Here is a 26465-nt window from a genome sequence, read left to right on the forward strand (position 1 = left end):
AAAGAAAGCGATGCAATAACATTTTCTTTAGATGGCCCGCAATATTAGGTACAGTCAGTTTATCCTGCGACTTTGTGATATCTACTGTAATATTTTATTGACTGGTTTGTTTGACCTTCTTTGCACACTGACCTTATACTAATGACAAGTGACAGCTGAGAGTTTGTCCTAATTTGAAGCGCCATATTTGGCATAGGCTATCTCTGGAAGTACGCGACCTGGCGCAGTGGTGATCACTGTGGTTTTAACTCGGGAGTCTACGGTTCGATTCCAGGCAGGGATAAATTGGGATTTTATAATTTCTGAATATTCTCTGACTCCGTCCGTGCCGACTACTTAACCGACAAAGACACGCGTTTAAGCGATTAAGCGTTCCGATACGATGTCGTTTAGAAACCAGTATGGATTTAATATTACTGCTATATCCCTTACAGCCTAGCCCGTTATTATCTTAGACTGCGTCATCACTTGACACTAGGTGATATTGCAGTCAGGGCTAACTTGTAGTGGGATAAAAAAATACATAGTTGAGTAGATTGTTTTAATAATCTAAATATTAGAAAGGTGGAAACTCGTATTATAGCTATACATATCATAGCAAAAAGGGCGTTTCAGATTCTAGGCAAATATGAGATTAACTAAGTAACATGGAAAAAATAAAGAAATAATTATATTTACTAGTTAGTCAAATTTGGTGTATAAATAGGTCGAATTATAGAGTGCAAGAATTATTTCTCTAGCTTAAAAAAACAATGCATTTTATCAGTTTTAATAACGATATTAAAAATGTACCTATTTATTTATTTACAGCCTGATGTGTCCCATTGTTGGGCAAAGGTCTCTTGTTCCTTTTTCCTCTTACCCACGGTCTGTAGCTAAAAATATCGTTTAAAAATCTAAATACTCATTCTATGAAAATTCAAATCTCCGAATTCTCCAGTGTATGAGTAAACAGTTGTTTAACAAAAACAAGTTTCCATATATAAGTAGTCTTAGAGCCAATTGAGCAACCATTAGCACTCACGAAGGTTAAAACGTCACATACGACCACGTTATCGAATGGATATGCATTTTATTTGTTTAACGATAGAGTTTATATTGCAATAAGTCCAAGTGTAGTTGGAAAAGCGATTTTGAGGAACTTTAGAATTTACATAAGACGCTGTCAGGTTCTCAGAAGGGTTAAAATCTCGAGGGCTTTCCTTGATCCGGGAGGCTTATCCTGATAATTATTTCAATTGTTTATGCCTGTCGACGGTGCATTTAGATGGCGAATTATAGTTTGTAGTGTTGTCTTCATTAAGGCGTAGCTGTCGAAGTGATGTACGGCCCGGCATCTTGGGATTATCTGAGAAAGGGGAAGGCTGTGACCTAATTATAAACGACACGGGATAATAATATGACGAAGAAGACTGGAGGGTGCAGTTGTAATCGTGGTAGCGTTTCTTACATTACTGGGAATAGGCTACAAAGCGAGCGAGTGACATCCCCGGACTAAATTAAAGTATATTTTTTTGTATGGGAGAGGAAACATAAATAAATAAATATATTACAACAATACACACATTGCCATCTAGCCCTAAAGTGTAGCTTGTGTTATGGGTACTAAGACGAGTGACAAATATTTTTTTATGAATAACATACATAAGTACTTAAAATATATTGCTAAACACCTAAACACTGAGAAAACAATCATGTTCATCACGCAAACGTTTTCCGGTTGTGGGAATCGAACCCACGGCCTTGGAGTCAGAAAGCAGGTTCGCTGCCTACTGCGCCAATCGGCTGTCATATTATAAACAACACGGGATACTAATATGTCAACATGACTTGAGGGTGTAGTTGTAATAAATCTTTTTTATTCCACTACAAGTTAGCCCTTGACTGCAATCTCACCTGGTGGTAAGTGATGTTGCCGTCTAAAATGGTAGCGGGCTAACCTGTTAGGGAGTATGGTAGTCATACCCCAAACATGGGAATGCTGTGCAATGGCCTACGGAATAAAAAACCTCTGCTATCTCTATTAGATCTTCCAGGAACCGCTAATTTCAGAACGTTGCACGTTGCAATGACCTAAATTGCAAAATGCAAATTTCATTAATTAAACCATCAGAGCAAGTGCTGAGTTACTTGCCGGCTTCTTCTCGGTAGAGTCTACCAGTGGTAGAGTTACTTCAAACAGACAGACATGATAATTTCAAAAACTTATTGAGTATTACTTTAACTTCAATTTTGAAAACGGCATAGCTTTCTTATCTTTACAATCCAATCAAACCAGAAACTCTTGACTGCAATTTCACACAGCAGCAGTTGCAGTTTAGGATAAAAGCGGGCTAACCTGTTCGGGGTGGCGCATCACCAATCAATTTCTTCTCGGCATCATTCACTAAATAACTTGGCACTTGTCTTTGTCTGTATGATGGTAGCTAGCCACGGTCGAAGCCTCTTACTAACCAGGTCAGACCAGAGAAATCCCTTAGGTGACACAGAGGTCGACTCTTGTCATTTCGTAATATTATATTTTCTGTGATTTAAATTCAACCCGGAAACTATTCTCAAAGGCATGTCGCTGTCAAAGGCGTATGAAGTCCACCAATCTTCAATGGGCCCGCGTGGTGGACTGCGGCCTCAACGCGTTCAACTCATTGTGGGAGGAGACCCGTGCCCTATAGTGGGCCGGTAGTCCGTCGATATGATGATGAACGAAACCGGGCTAAAATTTTAGTTGTGAGTAAAATTAAACAGTGTTTGATTAAAAAACTACATGGTGTTATCGAAAATCACTTTTCAGTCGTTTGTAAATTTTATACAAAACTAGCGGACCCCAGCGCCATCTGTCGGGCTGATTTGTGAATCTAAACCATCCAGGGTGCCACCCAAATGCATACCAAAAAATTCATTCAAATCGGTCCAGCCGTTTAGGAGGAGTTCAGTGACATACACACGCACACAAGAAATATATATATATATATATATATATAAAGATGTATATCTACTTCTGAATACGAGGCTGAGTATCATTAATAAAACTTAAATATTTTGCCCGTGGAGTGTAATACGGAAAATTCGCTTAAAATTTAATATGCAGCATTTCATGTGTTCACATTCTGATAATAAATTGTTTCCCCTCGCTTCATTAGAGTGAGGAAGTCGATTCTTCAAACATTAAATATGAGGAGCTTCGCTAATAATGTCTCATTATTGTTGAGAATTATTAAATTTAGGTAATACGTCTTCGCGTTGGAGCAACGAAGGTTATAAGTTGATTGTCATTTGTTTATACTTTGTACTTTGTTTAGATTACTCGAACCTTTTGTTTTAAATTAATGAATAAGAAGAGCCCATAACAAACTAAGCCGTGAAATTTTTGTTTATCACCATCTCACAGACAATTAATATTTAGCTATGAAGTTAGAGCAATATATTCCCTAGCTTTTGTCGTTTAAGTTATATTTAGTAATATTATAATAGGTTTTTATTATAAGCTTAAGTTTTTTATAAACTTTGAACTTATTGTGGGATATATTTGGAGGGAGGGATATTAAGCGTTTATCTTCTCTTCTCTCCGGAGCCTTTTAGTTTATGACGATGGTGCCGAATTATATTTTACTTCTTTATACGCGTAGGTTCATGTAAAATAATCGGTCCGCTTTCTTTGGGAGGTCTTCTTATAGGTATAAGAATGACGTCACTTTACTAAAGTAATAGATAGTAATTAATTTTATAAATTTAAAATGCATATAAAAATTTTCGGAACCGACAGGATTTGAACCTGCTACTCTCTGGCAATCGCGGACTGAACGCTTTTTCCAATTAAGCTACGGCTCTCCTAACATCGATGCCGACTTTCCATCAGTCTTACAGCGACTGTATAAGATACTCGTAGTAATTAGTTTAAACGTGTAACTAAAAAACTGCAAATTAAATAAAACCTGTAAAAATAAAGCAGAGTTTATTTGGCAGTTAACATGTGTATTAATTTCAACGCGCTGAAATATAATGGCATATCTATGTAAGTGGTTTCGGGTATAAAAGCTTAATTCAAGAACAATAAAAGGGTCTCTTTTATATCCATCTACGATACTATCGGGTCAAATCCCAACCCGTCTCAAGGGCGGCTTAATTAAATTAATTAATACTCTTTATCACATATAGTTGAACGTTTTAGATTTAAATTAATTTAGTTATTTAGTTTTAACAAATTGCCTTAGTTACCTTGGCCAACGAATTAGTTTGGCCATCCAAAGGGGCAATGCTGCCAGCATCTTAGGAACTGTGCCTCGCTGCGGTGGTTTCGAGGACGTATTTAGTTTTAAATAGTTTATTTTAGGTTATATTTATAAATAATATTTTGAATTGTCATATATTAAAAAATAGATTATATTTTTTTTTGTATATTAAAAAAAAAAAAATTACATTAGGTATTGTTATAATTTTTTTTATTCCTATAGAAGAATTTGATGTTCCACTGCCAAGGCTACATAAACAATCTTTGCTGATCATTACTTACATCATTATCATCATTTCGACATATTACCCGGTAGACGAGAGATTAAGGCGGTAGTGGCTTCCCCGGGCGTCTAACAAAGCCAACAAGAGAGAAATGCTGTGGTGGTTTTTAGTAAAGGGGGGAGTCGCACATAACCTCCGTACTGCCTTAGGGTCGGAGGTAGCAATAAAGCTTTTCCACTCCAAAAAAAAGGTATGCACAGCGTATGCAGATGATAAAAAATAAATACTTAAGAGTAGAATTTTTTATAACTCTTACAATGCATATCCTTAAGTTATTTTCTTCATCTCATCAAAATTTTGGTTTACTAAAATTTTAATTTTAATTTTTACCTATATATACCAAAATTTTAGTTAATTGCTCTATATATACCAAAATTTCGCTATATATACCAAAATTTTAGTTAATACCTCAATGTGATAGCCGTGAAGACGGATTTATTTTGTTGCACTCTGAGTGAACTCACAAATATAGCGATTTGGATTTTATCATATACACTATAGTTATATATATTATTAAAATTTACATAACATGCTGCATTGTCGTATTAGGATAACTTTTTCCTGTAATGACAAAAATGTAAGATGGGAATAAATAAATAAATAAATATTTAAAAAACATTATAAATTATAAAATATCAAATTCGTTCTTGTCGCGTTCTTAGTTTCCCACTGCTGGAGATATGCATAGGACAAAATGAATCAGAACATTGAACCATAAGGGCTACACAAGGGTAAATGCTATTATTATGAATAGGACCCGGTTACCTACGATACAATCTGATCCCGGCCCGCTCCTCAAGAACGGCTTAATTAACTTAATAAATACACACTCCATTTCATTACGCGCATACGTCAAATATCAGCGTCTACGGTGCTATTTGTGATGCGAACAAACAGATTTCCATATCTTTTATGGAGGGTACCTATTTTGTTTAATGGTGGCGGGATTTGCCTTTATTACTTTGAGAGTTTGTTTATTTTATCACGCCTAGTTCTGCGAATTGTTAATTTATTAAAAAGTTTAGTAATATTTTTTTCTAATAATCGTTAAGGTGAAGAAACGAATATGATAAATGTTTGCTACTTATTAATATACATCAAATAATTTATTTAAATTGAATACAAATTAAAGTAACTTAATATTATTTTGACTTATTATTAGGTGCAGCACTTTTTGTTAGTTGTGTGTGCATATCAATTTCTAATCTTTATATATATATTTCTTGTGTGCGTGTGTATGTAACTGAACTGATCCTAAACGGCCGAAACGAGTTGAATGAATTTTTTGGTATGCGTTTGGGTGGATGGATGGATGGACCCTGCATGGTACAGTTTCACAAATCAGCCCGATAGATGGCGCTGGAGTCCGCTAGTGATTTATAAATTCAATTAATATTTATAATTGAACTAGCTGTTGCCCGCGACATCGTCCGCTTATGTTTTTGTTTATCGAAAGACATGTGCCTCATAAATGTGGCAGCACTTTATGTATTTAGGATAGCCTCCTATATAGCCATCTTATATTACTTAATACTTTTAGGAATATGTGTACAAAGTTTCGTAATGATCGGTTCAGTAGTTTTTGCGTGAAAGCGTAACAAACAAACTTACATTCACATTTATAATATTAGTAGGGATTATTAATATCATAGAAAATACGGACACAAAAAGCTCATAAACAATTATTGAGACGAGAATGTTTAAGTTAGTTATTAAATTTTTAGGTTGAACTTATTTATCATGTCTGATAATTATTGACTTTGGGTTTCGTAATATAAACTGTGCAATAAAATAATTTCGTTATAATATCATGTTTTATAACTTATTGGTTGGCCGGCCAAAGCTAATTAGAAAAATTTTGGCGTTTGAAAAGTTTTTAATACAATAAATTAAGTTCAGTCCAATTTTTCACAAGAGAATTCAACGCAATCCGTATCAACAAACAACCGCACGCCGTGAACGCAGCAAAGTACATAAATCCTGCAATTTAGAAGGCCATTTGTCGGACGCGGACACGACGGGTCAAAACTCCGGACACAATCATTTCATATTTTCCCCGAGCTCAATCTCACGTGGCTCAATTATTCACCAGGGCCTATCCACCCATCCTGCAAAGTAATGACCGGTGAACGCGAAATTACACGTGTTACAATGATGATTCTGTTTACCCGCGTAGGGTAATTTCGGGAGTTTGAAGTGTTAGATTGGTATTCTCCGACTCCTTTCGGTGTATTTGCGTTTCCCTTTTACGACTGGCTATTTGGTGCGTTATAAAGTGTATAAATGTGAAGTGTATCTGTTCGTTTTTTTTTTGTTTCTGGGTTACCTATTTTCGGCTCAACCGCTACGGGGTTTTGATAAAATTAGGTATTTAAACATTTGGAAATCTGGACACATCATTCTTTCGCCCATTCTGCAAAGTAATAACCGGTGAACGCGAAACTACACGTTGTACAATGATGACGTAACACATGTAAATTCGCAGCATCGGTCGGATGAAGTTGCGGGGCACCCCTAGCATATTTGAAAATTTATTAATATTTTATTCAGACGGCCGATTGGCGCAGTGTGCAGTCTTTCTAAGTCCAAGGCCGTGGGTTCGATTCCCACAACTGGAAAATATTTGTGTGTTCATTACACAAACATTTTCCATGAATGTTTGAACATGAATGTTTTTCAGGGTCTGGGTGTTTATGTGTATATTATAAGTATTTATGTATACTATTTATAAAAATATTCGTCAGTCATCTTAGTACCCATACCACAAAGCTACGCTTACTTTGGGGCGCGATGGCGATGTGTGTATTGTCGTGGTATATTTATTATTTCTTATTATTTTATTCAATCCATACGACTGACGATTATCCACACGACAAGCGAGTCGCTGGACCTAAGCGGCACAGGACCGTAATATTTGAAACTCGCTACAAAAGACCTATGTCCAGCTTTGGATGCTCATTGGTTGACATGATGATGATGTAACTATATATTTTATTCGCGTCTAAGTAGTAGAAAGTTGGTCAGTTCAAGCAATAATTGCGAAGTTCCCTTTATGGAGCACGGGGTTGGTACACACTCATTCGCCAAGTGCTCAAGACGGTAGGTACTTACTTTAATTAGGTGATATATTTTGCCAATTTTAATGGAATGCATAGAATTTTACCCGAAATAAAAGTTATTGTTATTATTTTTATAGTGATTGTATTTCTTACTTGAATAAAGATATTTTTGACTTTGACTTTGACTTTGACTTTCCCAGCACCTGGCTGGTTTTAACTGCAATTACGGCCCTTAACCAAGTAAATGCAGCGTGTGGTGTGCTTTTTATATTGCTTTCGTCAACCTGCATGAACTTTCTTACTATTCTACATATATTTGAAAATGGCAGTTTTATTTCAAACTGATGTACAGAGATTCTTCCAGACCTATTATTTTAAAACCATGTGGAAATTAGTTTACCTAAGTTAGTTATTTTTAATCATCTTAAACGATTATTGGGTAGAGATAACGATAGGAACCACAACTAATTTGTCTTGTTTCCAGATTCTCATAATTTTATGATATGATTTCTAAGGTAATTTTGGACTTCCCGTTGCATAAGTTAATAAGTTTATGTTTATGCATAAGTAATAAATGTAAATGAATTAAAACACATCTATAATAACCTCGCTGTAATAAATGTGTTAAAACACATTTATTACAGCGAGGTTATTATGTAATTGATGAATTTCTTAACGATAAGGTTGCTTGGAAGCATCCGGTTCCGCTTTCATCTCTCAGAGGTAGAAAAAATAATTTTAAAATATAAAATGTAATTTGTTGATATTGGAAAAGAGCAACTGCTGAGTTTCTTGCCGGCTTCTTCTCAGTAGAATCCATTGGTAGAGTCACTACACACAGACAGACTTGACGTTTCAAAAGTATAGTTATATTAGGCCTACTTGAAATAAATGAATTTTTGAATTTAGAAATTAGAATTTAGGATTTATTTTATGTTAAGGTAAGGTAAAGTATTTGTAAATTTTTTCACTTTCTGTTTTCTGTATAATATGGGAATTAGAAACTGCAATATCTATGAGGTAAGTTGTTTTTCGTAATTTATTATTATTACTATTTCGGACTGCACATTTAAACTTCCCTACTTGTACAGCCGGCGTTCAAAAACACCTAGCTGCGAGACGACTAGCCTAAAATCACGAGTTGAACTTTTTGCAGAATTTCAACCCCACAACGCGTCCCCCACAAAAACTAGCATCATTCGCCAGTTCGCGTGACCATTTCCGACACATTGATATATCGATCACATGTCAGCGGTGTATAGCGTATTTGTTTTAGGATCTATGCAAAAAGTTGGTGCCACGCCGTCTGCCGCGGCCAGATTGTTTTTGTTCGTATCGAATTTCTGAAATCGGTTTGTGACGATGCAAGTTGATATTTATGGATAAGTATGTACCTACCTGTTCTCCGGTCACGTGTCTAGGCGTATTGGTGTGTCCATTGAGCGTCTTGTGGTTCAAGAGAAAGTAGAAGGTACCAAAGCACGCGGTAGATCACCGATGAGATGGACGGACCAAGTGAAGGCCACAATCGAGGCTCCTCTACATGAATGCGCAAGAATGGCAACCGTTACAGAAGAGTGGCGAAGGATTGTCAAGCGAGCCACAACACCCAGATGACGATGACGACCACGACCAGTCGCGACTAAGAAGAATGTACCTGTTAAGGAATGATAGTCTACTGGTTAGCGGTCAGCCTCCCTTTCGCATGGAACCAAGTTTGACTATCGTGACTTCTTCCCAACTTTTCAGGGTTCCATTACTGTCTTACTACAGGGCACTGGTCTCCTCCCACAATGAGAAGAGGTTAAAGCCGTAGTCCACCACGCTGGCTTAGTGCGTGGACTCCACACACCTTTGAGAATATTATGCACTTAGAACTCTCAGGCATGCAGGTTTCCTCATGTTTCCGATGTTTTCCTTCACCGTCGAAGCAAGTGATATTTCAATTACGTAAAAACGCACTTAACTTTGCGAAGTTAGAGGTGCAAAGCTGGGGTGTAAACCAACCCCCCCCCCCCCCCCCCCCCAAAAAGGAAGTCGAAGTCTTAATAATGACGACGGTGATGATGTACTTCTTAATTTAATACTTTTTTTTTTGGATATTAATTTTACTTGTGCGCCAGTACTCTGAGAGTGGATAAAGCTGTTGCAGAAGGTAAATTTTTATCCTTTCCCCGGGGAAATAATTGTCTCCTGCCCATGCTAGCCGTGCAGGTGCACCTAAGTATCAGTATTAAAAAAGACAATACATCCTTAGAAACCTGGAAAACGTCCTCAATACTTATAAATCATTTGATTGAACCTGAACAAACACAGTAAAATCCATAATCCCCACATTAAAAGCGGCTCGCACACGCCGCGGTCTGACCGGGAAGTGAACCTGACACCGCGGCGGCCACCAAGGAACTTCCTAGTTTTTGTTACCGCGATTTATTGTTCCGGCCACTCGCTCACACGTGGAAAAATATAGCGATGAACTTTGTCATGTTCAATTTATACCAAAATACTAATTTATTGGAAACTTGAAAACTATTTAGCCTAGGTAGGACTTCGACTTCATTTTCGGGGGCTCGAGTTCGAATCCCAGCACGCACCGCTTACTTTTTTAAGTAATGTGCATTTTAAGTAATTAAAATATCGCTTGTTAATGTTCACTTCTTTGTGTTCTCAAAAACGTGTGAAGTCCTACAAAAAAACTGGGTCAACGTGGACTGCCGGAAACCTTCTCATTGCGGAAGAAGACCCGTGCCCTGTAGTGATATGATGATGATGACGATGAGTCTACTAAACTATAAGTTATAAAATAAAATATCAGGTCCCGTCACGTAATAAGACATCTGACCGATGAAATAATTATCATATAAGAAATGATAATTATTTCATCGGTCAGTCGGACAGTTTTTACGTTGGATGAAGTTCGTTTACATTCGGTTTTTGTTTAGAAGAAATATAAGTAATAATAAGTGTAATAATCGTGAAAGCCCGCCATCCCACGTTAGAACTGCGCGACGGGTCCATGTAGCAAAACCATCTGTCCTATAAGAGAAGCCTGTACTCAGCTACTTTCATTCATAAAGGTATATACTCTAAAAACTCTATTAAGAATAAATAAATCACCTGAATTCTTATGGAAAACAATATTTGAATTCAGAAACGTAGTTTCATTAGTGCTCTACAAATTACAGAGCATGATGTTTTAATGAAATTGGGTTTGGAGCGCCCTCTACGCTTATTAAAGTTTGTTGGAACTCGGTCGTAAGCTTACCCGTAGAATGCAGTTCCAAGCGTTTTAGCTAGATGGCGCTTTAAACTATTTTTTCACTCTATTTATTACATATACACTGCCAAATTATTTATTTGTATTAGGATTAGGTTTTTGTAGAGTAGGAAGTCCCAAGAGTATACTTATTAGTTATATAATATTTTAGAGCAGTTTAAGAGCAGGAATTTTACCTTCTACAATCTAAAATATAGTTAGGCAGATAAATGTTCAGAAACACAAACACACACCACTGCTAAAAACCTATTTGGTAGGTGACGTACCAAGAAAAAGTTTGCCAACAATATATAGTAGTATTTTATACCACAAAGCATTTCATTACGAGAGCTGCATTATCCAATTACAAGTTTTTTAATATTTATTAATGTAAAAGAGAAAGCCATTGTGATTTCCCAATTTATATTTTTAACTTTTTTTAAACAATTTATATAACATAATAATAATTATCATCGTGGCCCATTTTATATTTTATTCGCTCGCGGACGCGCTAAAAAGCGCCCATGCATAATTACCTCCCGTGAGGATCGGTGGCCGGAGCGTGGTTACGGAAATGTGTAGAGTTGACAGAGTTGTCAATTTATTTTTTTATTTATTTTAAAACAGTTTAAGGCTTATATTATAACAAAAATACCTACATTATGATAATATCGTGTTTTTATCTACCTGCTTGCCTTTTCTTAAAACGGTCTTTTTTTAAATTTGAAATCTTGCCTGAAATGTAGTTCTTAATTTAGATTTAAGTGTATAAAACTATATTAAGTTATACCTATATTATGTATATATAAGGGATTATAACGGAGGACGAGCAGCAGTGTTCTCTATACTACTATTTCCATCTACTGCGTTCACCAACCCGTCATCCCAGCGTAGTGATAATTGGCAAACCGTCCCGTTCGGAAAAATCCTTTAAAAACCAGCAGTGGGTTGTCATAGGCTATTTAAACTTTTCTGATTGTTATAGACCTTTATTTAAAAAAATCATTGTAGCTCAGTTATTATTATTTTATAATCCATTTTTAACCATATTCGTACGATTAAGTTGATATTTGACCTGTTTAAGTAACTTCTATAACAATGCATAATATTATTGCACCATAGAGCTGTATACAGTGGATTCATTTCTTATGTAGTGTGTTTTAACCATAATTTGTAAAGACATTGATCAAGTCACAATGAATTAAATAAAATATAGAAGCACGTGATGTCTTTAAAATAAAGATACTAAAGAGCAACAGTAAACAACAAATTAACTTTCTGATTGAACTGCTACTTGTGTGATGAAACATTGTCGTATATTATACAAGAAACCGTTAGTCTAAGCGGTTGAACCTAGCAATCCGAAATTTCATATATACTTAAATGGTACAAATACTAGCACCCGGGGATCCAGGAATAATGTCTCATTAAGATACCTTGAGATCTGGCACGATAACTGCGGAAGCACAGAGTGATAAGAGGAAAGAAAAAAAAGCACCCGACTAACTTTGTTGTGGGCATCTTCTTAGAAGAGGGCGCGTTTGGAACCCTCGTAGCTTTAGTTTTAAGTTTACGAGTATGGTTATCGCCATCATTTCATTACTGTGTAATGTACGCATCAAAAGGGCCACCTATGGGCCTACTTGAATACAGATATTTTTGACTTCAAGTACGACGGATAGAGAAACATTTTTACAAAAGTATTACATATTACCAGCACCTCTACTACGCAAAACTGTAATGTTATATAATTAATTTTTACTGCTAGTAGTTCTTGACTGCAATCTCACTTATTAATCAGTGATAATACAGATTAAGATGGTAATAGATTAACCGTTATTTAACAGTGCTCCGTTTTATTCCTTTCGTACGACATCCGCGGGAAGAGGAGTGGTGTTGTTGAATGTATTTTATCTTCCCTCACCACACGGCACCATTACGATATCGAAGCTTTTGAAATAAAAAAATTACGATCTCCCTGGCACAAATTTAGTGTTCCGCGTGTCGTGTCGAAACCGTTTAGGGGTATGACTATTATAACTGCCAGCCCGCAATCATCACGTTCCACCAGATGAGATTGCTGTCAAGAGCACATGTAATAGAAAAAAAATACAGGAAAAATAAAAAAGGTCTACTCTATGGATGCCCCTGTCCGTTACGGAACTCTTTTGTATGCATTTATCGGTGAATTACAACGTCGAGCTGCAGTGAAAATACCCGTTGCACATGCCTATTATACGCTACGGCACATAAGGTTATATACCAACGTGCATGTAGGCAGAATTTTTTGTAACGATGAGTCTCAATTGTTTTGGTCAATATTTTAATAAATATTATTCAATAAAGTTTCATCGTGAACTCGGTATTTTTGGTTGTTGATACAAATGTTTTTGATTAAAAAGGAAACTGAAAGTAACTATTAGTAACTATTAGTAACTAACTATAAACAGCCAGAAGAATAGAATAGCTAAAATAGAACAGCTAAATAGACTAACAATAATTTCTAAATTCTTCTTCTTCTCTCCGACTAGCGAAGGTTGGCAGTCTGCTTCGTAAATTCTTGTCCATTTTCGCGAGGCGATATAATTCAGTCCGCTCCCTTATGTTAAGAAGCCAGGACTTTTTTCTGCGACCAACGCCTCTTCTTCCTGCATCTTTTCCCATCATAATAAGTCGAAGGAGCTCGTGCCCCAGATATGCAACTTTTCTGATCTTGATGGTGTGCAAAAGCTCACTCCGTTGGTTGACGCGTCGCAGAACTTTCTCATAGGATACTTTGCGAGTCCAACTAATGGCCAACATACGTTTGAATGCCCACATCTCAAATGCTTCTATGCGTTTCTAAATAGCTAAATAGAAGCATAGTACCTAAATTTGTTTGCCTTTCCCTGTTAAGGATCCTATACCGTATAACGAAGTGCTCGGTTCGATTCCCGGGTCGGGTCTTAATTTCAACGTTTTATATAATTCTACAAAAAAATCTCAGAGCAAGCTGGTTAGGAAAATGGAGGTACCCACCCTCATGCCGTTGACACGTTAAGACGTCTGTTCCGTTTATTATCACTTATTGTTAAAGCCCACCAACCCGCATTGGCGCAGCGTGGTGGGTTTATGCTGGGACTATTAGAAAATGATGAAGGGTGAGGCTAGTACCAGTCAGCCGCTCAAGTTACTAATTTAAACTGCTAGATAGAAAAATGAATGTTAAAATGTTAAATGTAAATTTTTGATGTTGGAAAAGAGCAACTGCTGAGTTTCTTGCCGGCTTCTTCTCGATAGAATCTGCCTTCCGAACCGGTGGTAGAATCACTACAAACGGACAGACTTGACGTTTCAAAAGTGCTTATATTAGGCCCACTTGAAATAAATGAATTTTGAATTTTGAATTTGATTTTGCTACTTTGCACTGCTCCGTCTAACCAACGAGTATTGGCGACCGATAAGGGAGAAGTAATAGAGCTTTTTGTGACAGAGCTTGTCCGGGAAAGTACTACTGCCATGCTTTTTCTATCACTAAGCGGCATTGCTGTGTTTCGGTCTGAAGAGTGCGGTTGCCGGTGTAATTGCGGGCACATGATACTTACCATCTACGCCTCAGGTTAATGGACACTGAGCGGCAGTTTGTAGGTCGTGTTCCTTGCATGCAGATTAAATATTGCTCTATTTATAGGCGATGGCTTCCACTTTCCCATTAGGTGGGCCGTCTGCTGCGTCTGTCAATTATTACTATAAAGAAAAAAAAATTAACCAAATTAGACTAGACAATGAGCGGTGTCGAGCAGTAGTGACACCAGTCTAGAACTGCAATGAACTTGAAACTTGTCTTTCCAGCGTGATAATTTGTAAGCAAAAGGTTTTAATGGTAATCCGGGTTAGACTTAAATGGCTGCCGATCAGATTGCTTCGTGAACTTCATCTTCTCTCATTCTTGTACTCTATCCTAAATAATTCAGTTACACCCTCGTACCTTAAATACCGTTTTCGCTATATTTCCGATTCTGCTTTACATACTGACCTCCGATATTGGCACGATAACCGTCTGGTACTCCCATTTAATTTGAACAAATATCTTAATTAATGTGTATTATTTGTATTTTTCTTTTTTCAATATTTAATTATATATGTATTTATATTATATTTATTTATATATATATATATGTATATATATATATATATATGTATATATATATATATATATATGTATATATATTTTATATGTATGTCTATTTATTTTCGAATATATATGAATAAATTATTGTACTATCCCGCTCTCTTGCAGCTTTTCCTTCTGCCAGAGGTTGTAAGAGATTGCTTGCAGCAATAAGGCCGCCTTTGCATGCCTACAATTTTTGTTCTGTTGCTTATTCTATATTTTATGTATATTTCGATGTTTGTGTGCAATAAAGTATTTTTTCTTCTTCTTCTTCTTAAATCTCTTGCAGCCCTGTTCGTCCTGGCTCTGGTAACTTGATAGAGGTGTCCAGCAGCTCCTAATTTCTATGAAAACCTGGTAGAAATCCACTAGGTAACAGACTGTATTTAACAAATTGCAAGAAACTGTTGGAAATAAGTGGTACTAGGCCGTAGAATTTTGGACATACATAGGTCCAGCGGTGGACATCGATATGGACGAAAACAATGTAAAAATAATAAGTTAATTGTTTCGCATGTAGGTAGGACCATCAACTTGTATTGAAACAGTTTAGTGGGTCTGTGCTCTAACACCTTATCTCCTATGAGCGATGAGGCTTGTGAATTCACTGGCCACTGGCTGGATGGTAGGTTATATAGGTAGGTTAGGTTGAGAGTCTTATATATGTAAAATATTTTCTTAGATATAAGACTGTTTTATATAATTTTGTTTTATACTTAATAAATAAATAGGTATGAAACGATACTATATATTTCAGTGCCTGAAGACTAAAGTCTTAGAACAATGCGTTTTGCCCGTGATGACTTATGGCTCCGGAACGGAAGTAGCAAGTGGCAACGGGCTGGGCACATAGCTCGGAGAACCGATTGACGTTGATGTCCAAAGGTGCTGGAATGGCGACGTCGCACCGGTAAACGCAGCGTTGGTAGACCCCTGACGAGCTGGACGGATGACATCGGGCGAGTTTCAGGGAGTCTCTGGACCCAAGCGGCACAAGACCGTGTTATTTCGATCTCACTACAAAATACCTTTGGCCAGCAGTTGACGTCAATCGGTTGATATGATGATGACATATAATGAGGATTCAACGATGCATATAAAAAAAGACTTGAAAATATTTCTCACCCTCGTACTAAATCAATTTTTATTTGATCCTATTGTCTTGCTAATGTAAACAGACTACAGTTATAGGTATGTATTTTGAAAAAGAACCTAAGCAAAGGAAGGTAATAAATAGAGTAAAAAGGCAATAAGGGGGAACACCGCGAGTATAACCAAATTACCGTAGGCAGCCAGGTCGGGCGTTCATTAGCCGGTGTTTGTACAAAGCTTTTGCAAGCCAATTAATAGATTTACACGATGACTATTAAATCAATGAACACGCCCACTGTCTGTATTTGTTTACGAACCCTCTAATACTTAGGTAACATTATTCAATTCAGCCACTGAATCATACCTAGATTCCAAAGTCTTCATACTTCGAACAGTGCGTTTTGCCAGTGAGGAGATATATGACTGAATGTTGCTTACTATGGACCTAAAAAGAAAACTCAGAGTCACTCAGCGGGCGATGGAGAGAACTAAGATTTGAGTATCTTTACGAGAATAGTTCAGAAATGCATCCATATCAATTAAAAATACTACCGACTGAAGAGTTACCGACATATTTCAATGAGTTACCAAGGTTATTTATTTATTAATTCCACTACAAGTTAGCCCTTGATTGCAATCTCACCTGGTGGTAAGCGATGATGCGAAGATAGTAGCGGGTTTACCTGTTAGGGAGAATGGTAGTCATACCCCTAATCGGTTTTAACGCATCATCGCACCGGAAAACTAAATCGCTTAACGGCACATCACGGCCAAAGCCTCCTACCAGGTAAAACGTCAATTTGTTTTATATGTAGCGGTGCATTCTGATAGAAGACGACTATTTTACCAGTAGGTTAAATAGTCGTAAAAATAGAAAAATTTTCAAATCCGTTTCTTAGCAAACGCCTACGTTTAGAGGTACCTTACCTTTAAATTTTCAAATGTAGTCCTAAGATTTCGCGATGAATCAGTTTGTCAGTCAGTATGTGAACGTTCGCTTTGATAGATATATAAAACATATTATATTTACATATTAGTACGCTCTTGGAACTATCCCGCTCTCGCTGTACGCACTAAGAAAGAATCAAATAAATAATAATATAATAATATTATACTAATATACAAAGGTTGCCTGTAAGTGAATTCTTGCTGTCATATACAGTTTTGTAGCTGCCTTTCAACACACACAATGCCACAATGTAACTTCTTACTGTATGTATTTATTCTCTTATGTATTGAATGAAATGAAGAAATTCTTCTTCTCTGTGTGTAATTTTTTTTTTGGTTTATATAAATTTATATACAGAGTACTTCAACGGAAAATTACTTAACGCGGCACAAGGCCGTTCAATGGGGAAAGCCCAACAAGGCACCGATGTCCAACAATGGGCGATTCTTGTTTTTGTTCATTTTCGTTACAAAAACAAGAATCCCCAGCTGAATTTCACTCAGGTAGATACAGCCCAAAGTTGAGTTCAACCTTTGTTGATTCGCGAAATGGGAAAACTATGAAAACACGTTCCGTTTCGCCGTTTGTATTTTTGACAGACCACCTCAACTAACTACACAGATACACCACAAACCCGAAAACCTACATCCGTCCGATTTCCAAAATAAACAAACCGTATCGAGTGCAGGCGAACTAAATCGATAGGCGGACGAATCGTCAAACTTTTGTAATATCGCTCGCGTCCTCCGATCCGAACGTCGAAAATACTGCTGCTAGATTCAAGAGTATATCTACTGATACTTTGTATACTGTTCATCTACTGTGTTGGTATATAAAATTTAAATAAATTCTGCAAATTTTTTTAGAGGTTGTTCTTTGGGAAGTGTGCTCAGTATCTCCACTTTTTCCTCGAGCAATATTCCACCACAGATAAAAAATAAAATCACCTTTAGATTAAATAATAATACTTTATTTAGATTATAATTTCAGTTAAAAAATTCCAGCTCTAGGCTAGTATTGACCTGTCAGAGAAAACCTAATAATTTCTGGCCTGAACCTACCAAGGACCATGCAAGTCGATTACATTAACCACTAGACTTCTGAGGTGACTTTGAAAGCAATGCAAATATTTATATCGGTGAGCGAAACTGAATATGCTCTCCTAATACACTGAGGCGGACAAAAGAAATATAACTCGCATTGAAAACCAAAAAAGCGTGATAACTCGAGACCCTTTTTGGTAGAATATATCCCCAAAACTAGGTTAGTAATACGGTCACAAAAGACTCCATTGAACAATAACTCCCTGACATACCATTACATGGTGGATATAATTAGCTATGGTGTATGGATTTAGATTTTGTTGTTGCGATAATTTTCGCTGAATGCAGAACAAACATCTGTTCGAGATTTGCGATTTGACAGACGAACAGACTTATTGAAACGTCATGTAAACTGATACGCGCTTTACATTTGTGCTACAATGGAGTCCAAAAAATGGTCAGTCAAGGATATCAATGGATGGATATCATGATAAAATGCTTTTTTATCGTATTTTGGATATGGGAACTGGTAATTATGAATGGTCGTATTAGGTATCTAATCCCTTTTGAATAGGTAGATGAGCAACAAGTACATATTTTTCATGTGAGCTTGTTGCCTGTGTACAACGTAAAGGTTATACAGAGGTATGTTAGTATGGGTCACGGACGAGGACAAGTTTATTATAAAACAACCTATTTTAAGATACTACATTTATTTATATACTAGCCGTTTCCAGCCCGCTTCGCTGGGCGAATTGAAAAAGGAAATAAATTACATTTTATGTTTCATTTTTATTTATTTTTTTCATATTTTTATTATTCTCCTTTTTTTTTATTTTTGTATGAACATAAATAGGCCCCGCGGATAGAACTGTAAGCATCGATATTGTTTAGACTTACTCAAATTCCAAATTCCATCGATTTAGCCTGTATCTTTCATCCAGGTGATTTTTCTCACTAATATTCATTGTAACTTTCAATGTGCAATCATTATAACATTTCCGTGCCTTTCTTCCAAAAAATAATAATAATTGACATGAAGAAAAAAATTTGAAATGAGCATTGAAAGTTTAAGTTAAAGTCATTGCAAGTCTCATATGTGAAGTTGAAATCTGTCTAGGTTCAAGTGCGACGAATTTTCTGTTAACTAAAATTTTCTCCCTGACATCAATTTTTTATAGAAAATTAATTGTGCATGTTTTTTATGAATTCTATTGGAATAAGTAACTAAATTTCTTTTCCACATCTCATGTGCTTGGAAAATGCATTCATTTTAATCTGTTACATTTCCGCGATCCCGCAATAAAAGAATACGTCGGTTATGTAGTCTGCAAAAGTAAAATGAATGTAAAATTCTTAGTCCGTTGATTGGATAGCTACATGTAAAGTTAAGTTTTTGAAACCTCTCAATGACTTTTTCTCCGCTGCCAAAAAGACGATTGTTGTAAGGAAATACACGAATATCCCTACATACACGAAGATCCCCACCAAATTTGGAGTCTGTAGAAGTTACAGGTTAGAAATAAAAATTTTAGATTTTAACACCGCAACCACCCCCGCAATTCCTGTCGGAAGTAGACTTTATTGAAATCCATTTTGAGATGTTCTTTATGTGAATAATAAAAGATTTAGAAAGAAGAAGATATTTAGAATTTTTAGAAGCTATATTTCGAAATTGAAATTTTTTATTGTTAACACCCACCCCCGCGAACCTTATTGGAGGTGATTCATTGTAAAATTCGCTCGAAGATCATTTTTATATTACATATAGAATACTCTCACTAAATTTGGAGTCTATAGGAGCTATCGCTTGGAAATTGAAATTTTTTATTGTTAACGCCCCCGCAATCTTCTTTGGGGTGGGATATCGTAAAATTTGTTCATAAATCATTTTTACATCACTTATAGAAAATTCCTACAAAATTTGGAGCTTGTAGGAGCTTTAGCTGGAAAATTAAAAATATTAATTGTTAATACCCACCCCCGCAACCCCCTGTGGGGTGAGCTATCGTAAAATTCGTTCATAGCCTATTTCTACACCTCTTACAGAAGATTCCTACCAAATTTGAAGTCTATAGGAGCTATAGTTTAAAAACGGGAATTGTTCATTGTTAACGCCACCGCAATCCCCTTTGGGGAATGAATTTCTTAAAATCTATTCATAAGCTGACATAGCATAAGTAATATTCCTACCAAGTTTCACGTTTCTAAGTCTTATGGTTCCCGAGATTTCGTGGTGAGTGATATATATAGATGGGAATTCTTCGATTATCATCGAAATTTTTAACTTTTTATCGGGCTTTTTTAAAATTTTCTTCAAACAAAACTTTCTCCTTACAATTCTGAAGATAAAAAAAGCCCAATTGGTCCAGCCGTTCTCCACTACCGTGAGTAGATTCTTAGCTGAATGTAAAAAACCATAATCCGTTTAATACACTCTGTTGAAATCCATGAAAACAAAAGAATCAAGAGAAAATGCTTATCTTTTGTTTTTATTAGCGGGATAAATGTTCATAAAAGTAAAACAGCAATAAAAAAATGAAGGAATGTTGGAATTCAAAAAATAGATAGCCATAAACCATCTAGGAAAAATTTCGCATCGAATGGTGGTAGTTTCATGTCGATACGATCAGTGGTTTAGGCGTGATTGAGCCTCAAACGAAGACCGTTTTCATTATATATATATAGAAGAAGATATTTCCATGGAGGTGATGATAATGATCGATTAGAAAGTTTTTTCGGCATACCTAGATGTCACTAAAATACGAATTATTCGTCGTCAAACGTATTACCACTAATAAATTATAAGATAATACTACTTTCAGCGAAAGTAGTAGGTTGTCTGACTGTTGTAACCTCCTTACAAACCAGATTGGAGAAAATTCAGAAATTGAGAAATTCAGAAATTCTCACCGGGATCGGCCGAGACCTCCTTGTTCCAAGACCTCTGGGAGGTCGTTCCTCCCTAACTTTTTTCCGCCGAACAGCGAGGCATAGATAGTTCGCTATGATATCCCATAGACACGTACGATCTTTGGATCCTCATTTTTAACATGCACCGCAAAGATCTAGAATACACTACGGGCTTGCGTACGATCCGGCTTGCCTATGTATTTGCTCGTATATACGATATGCAATAAACAAAAGCTCGGCGAAGCTGTTACAACCAAAAAAAATAAGTGGTGAAACATATCAGTAGAGAACAAAAAAAATATAAATGACTTTGTTCCGGCACGCGTCCTGCCATCGCTAGACCTTCGTCAAACTGACAGATTACGCATATCACTGTTATGCAATATGGAGTCAGCGGACCGGATATTTATTAAAAGTACGGCCGTCGTATGTATATCCGATATACGCATTATTGGTTAATTCAAAGATTTTCTTTTGAAATGCTAACGCTTTTGATACAATAATTATAGTGGCAGACGTATCCGGTGTCGTCCTTACAAATTTCACAAAAATTTTAAAGTTTTGATGCAATTTTGCTATTAGATATCAGATACGCAACCAGAAGTGAAGTTTTTTGTGTTTGTGTGTGAGTTCGTCTGGGGAAATAGCAACGCCATGCTGAAATCTGCCGCTAAGCAGCTTCATGAAAATGAAGAAGAAGAAACACTGTATCGCACGTATAACAAACAGGAAAAGAAACATTAAGGAGTATACAGTACACAAAGTAGACATGCAAAGGTGGCCTTATTGCTGCAAGCAATCTCTTATAGTCAACCTTTGTAAATAGGACTTACAGCAAGATAACGGGATAGTGCTCAGAGTGTTGATACATAAATACCAAAATATGAAGATACAAATACATATATAATTTAGATAAATATATATATAGTATAAATATAAAATATACATAATATATAACAAACATAATATATATATATAAGTAGATTTTAACACACAACTTAAAATAAAGAATATAAAGAATCTACTTCCATCACTCAAAGAGAGGTAGTACTCCTCCAGACGACTCTTAAATATCGGAAGGGAACTACTTCCACGGATTTCAGCAGGCAGATTGTTTCAAAGCATAATTGCCTTAAAGGTGAAAGAATTACTGAAGAACTTCGTTTTACAAAGTGGGAGTACCAGACGTTTACCAAGGCGGGATCGAAGGTTGGAATGAGGAGATGAGTCAGAAATAAAGCGAAAACGATCCCTTAAATAAGAGGAAGATAAATGACTATTAAGAATATAATAAAAGAAGGAAAGTCGATGAAGTTCACGGCGTAAACGGATAGGCAACCACTTTAGCCTAGCTCGGTAATCCGATATGTGATAAAATTTACGTAGTTCAAACACAAACCATATAAGCAAATTAAACTTAATGTTCATAACATATTATGAAATCTTTTGCTTCTATCCAATGCTAAGCAGCATTTGCAATGTTGTGTTCCGGTCTGAAGGGCACGGTTGCCGGTTTAATTGCAGGCATTTGAGAATTAACACCTACGCCTGAAATTGATGGACACAGGGCAGCATTATGCAGGCCGTGTTTCTTGCATGCCCTGTGAAGTGTTGCTCTGTTTCTAGGCGATGGATTTTCACTCTCTCTCTCTCTCTCTCAATCTCTCTGTCAATTATTGCAATAAAAAAAACTTATACTTGAGCAAAGTTTGCCTTGATGATATCTACACCGTCTTCCTATAGTTATAGATTTTATATGTGTGGTGGTCCATCTTCATAGAGACTATCCAACTACGCGGGAGATATAAAGGTGACTCTCTATTCCATCACTCTCGTAGTGCTATGGGACGGCAGATCCGATACGATACGGCCGGAAATAGATCAGGCGCTGGACCGACGGCTTAACGTACTCTCCGAGACATAGGGGTAAATCACCGCCAATTTCCAAACCCGCGGCTTGTAGGTAAAATGAATTTTTTAATAGAAAAACCCAATAAATTCTATGGGCCGATCAGGGGGTCGACCCATAGATATTATTGATATCATTACCCAGGGCTGCAATTTCGCCTGCAGGTGTGATTTTCTTCATCAGTAAAAAATAAATTACTTTGACTTTTTCAATAAAACCATGTTTGACTTTCATTCTCAAAGTTTTAAAAACGAAAAGCCATAGATTTTTCTATCCATTGAAAAGCTAGAGGCTACACTATCGCGACTATTCGATTGATTCGATAGTTTTTTTATTCAGTTTTTTTCACTAACCGCAGGAAACTCTGGCTCTTTTATTTAGAACTTTTGCTAGCTTTAGCCTCTCCTTTTATTAGTTGGTATGCCTACGAAATTCCTTTGCAATCTGTTCTTTGCTTTTCGAAATTCATACTATAAATTCGAAAGTGTGTCTCTTCGTTTGCTTTTTACAAACTCAGATTACTATCTGAGTTAGTTAATATTGGAATGTTTAACTCCTAGTAAAATATTCGTTTTTAAAGTTAACTAAAATATCGCATGCATCACAGATCCGTCTTCACCAAGAAATTAAACCTATTTGGAAGTGAAGTGTAGTGAATTGAAGTGAAGTAGGTACTCCTACATCAAATGTCAAAAAGACCGAACGAACTGTTAAATTCAAAAAGTCGCTTAATAAACCATTTTAAAAATTAAGAACTGAATTGATAACTTTTAAGAGACGTGTTTATTAGCCTGATGAATTTAGGCAATTTTGCATCATTTGCGACAAATTAAAATCATCATAAAACATATTACAATCAGATACAAAGCAATCGTATATTTAAAACATTTTATTTGATCAAACGTTAAATGCGATAAATTCCGTTCGTATTAATTCAAATTAATGCACGTCAAGACAAATTGGGCCCAAGAAACAATCGATTATCATTTCACGGGTTAATTGTGCTTTCGAAAAAGTCTGGCGTCCTTATGCCGGCTAATGATGCCATAAACTTGGAAATTATACGCTCCGTTAGCCCGACCATCCGTTGTTTCACCGATACGTGCACTTACCTATACGTATTTGCTATTAGCTTTATTTAAGAATTTTTGCTTCTTTTAATTGACCATTTCACACTTTTTACGCCTTAAAAAAAAAGTAATAATTATATAGCACTTTAATTAAAATTAAATCTAATTATTTTATTTATCAATTTTTTTATTTATAATTAATACTTAATAGAATTTAATTTAGTACATTATTAACATATATATTCATAACAATCAAAAGCACTCAGGGTTACTGAAGACAGCGCCACTCACACATAAGGAGAACGGGAGTTAAAAGGAAAAAAAAAGCATTACCATAACACGACAAACGTGAGCTGAGTGCGATTCAAAGCTTGATAGTAAGGTAATCCTCAACTGTGGTTTAAATCTCAAGAACAGTCGCTCATAGACAAAAACTACACAGGCCCACGGTAGTGACCACACAGACTTCAGTACTCACCGCTGTAACAGAGATACTCTCCGTCGCCCAAAGTCAGCTAAACCAATATTACCACTATTGTTTATTCTTTTCTTAATATTTTATTTATTTTCTTCTTCAAGTTTTCTTATGAAGCCATGATTAGCCCAATACACTGACCAATTTGTCCTCGAAATAGAATTTTACGCGACATCGTATTGTTGTACTAAATCACCATAATTCTTTTCTAACAATTTCCTCCCAACCTGAAAACCCAAAACCGCTTCATGACACGTAGTCACACAGATAAACACTAAACCAAACAGACAACAACTTAATCATTTGGCGGCACGTCTTTGTCGATAGGATGGTAACTAGTCACGTCCAGACCAGACCAGAAAAATCGGAAATTTAAAATTTCCAACTAGCCCCGCCGCCGGGGATTCACCCGGCAACCCAGACCAGCTAAGTATTGCGACAATGAGTTTGTCAAAACCTCCACCTTACTTATAAGTGCACAACGCTTACAGTCCTCAGAGATGATGCGTCAAATTTTGTTTAAATTCTTCTTCTATACCGTATCAAGAAAACAATCTTCGGAGTATCATTTAGTTCAACGGAAGCGGTGTCGTGGCACGCCGAGACTCACCGCTTTGACTCACACTGCATAGTCTAAGAGATACCTACCTCATTCAATTTCGAAATACATGGCTTAGTGCTTTGAAGTTTTTGGATTAGAAAAGGGCGGTAAATAGCGTATAGAAAAAAGGGGTGAGTGGAATTTAGGATTTAATTTCATGTACGCTATTGGAACCCTCTCAAGTTGGTTTTTAAGTTATACGATTGAAGTTCATCAACAAACTACCATTTAAAAATTTGTATGTACACATAAAAAAAGGCTTTAATGGAAATACCTAAATTAAAACTAGCTGCTGGAACTATCCGTCCACGTTAATTACGGTGTTATACAAATCCCGTGGAAACCGTTTGATTTTCTGAAATAAAGAGCACTCTCCATTCTTTTATCTAACTCTACGCCAAAAATCAATTTGATAGTTTGCTAAGTTAGGGCGTGAATGATTAACAAATAAACACACGTTCGTGTTTATAATATTATTAAGGAATTAAGAAGAAAAGAATTTTTGAATTTGAATTTATGCAGGTACAGCTGAAATTAAATTGCGAAATTAAAAAACAATAAAACTCTTGGGTGTTTAAGTTACTCATGCAATCTATTCAAGACTCTCATCAACTTCTTTTCTTGTCTAGAACCAGTTTGACAAATGTGTGGCTGTATCACAATAACAACAAACAAGACGCGATCTCCTACACTATTTCCCTGCAAACTCAGCGTGCGATCCTATCAGTGGCGTCAATTGCCCGTGCCAAATGCCACTTCCCCGTCCCCCGCCTCCCGCAACATCCCCCCTTCTTATCTGCAACAAGCCCGCGTGATTGAATGCTTCCGTCGATGCCGAACTGATAATTTTCGGTGGAGTCAGCTGCGACGCGTGGTTGATAGCATGACTGAAACAACACTTTTGTTCTTGTTTACCCGCCACGTCCACCATTCCGAGACGTTCTGTTTTCTGGTGCCTTAGTAACCGAGAGGAATACACTAAAAACCAGCGCCTCAGCTCGCTGTGGCTTCGTGCTGAGGCGGAACCCTATTTGTCCACATGCTTTTTGTTATATTATAGATATATTTTTGTTGGATATATAATTGTAAGCAATTCATTTCATTTCAATTTCATTTATTATATACCCACATATTAGCTGTGAATACTCCAGTCAAATTTCTACTCTGTCGAATTAATGCTGTTGATCTTTAGAAGAGTCAGCTGCGACGCGTGGTGGATAACACGAGTGTAATAAAACTTCTGTACTAATTTACGTAGTGCAACCGGGAAATAACGTTCTGTTTTTCTGATTCCCTGTCGTAGCCTAAAATACTTAAATCTAATTTTCTCTTCTCTCTCTGATAGCGTAGATCTAGCGTAGAGCGTGAATCAGCTGCGTCGCGATGATAACACTTCGGTACTTATTTATGTAGTTCATACCTGCAATGTCCAC

This window comes from Pararge aegeria, chromosome 17, assembly GCF_905163445.1.
Source record: "Pararge aegeria chromosome 17, ilParAegt1.1, whole genome shotgun sequence".
In the NCBI taxonomy this organism is placed as follows: domain Eukaryota; kingdom Metazoa; phylum Arthropoda; class Insecta; order Lepidoptera; family Nymphalidae; genus Pararge; species Pararge aegeria.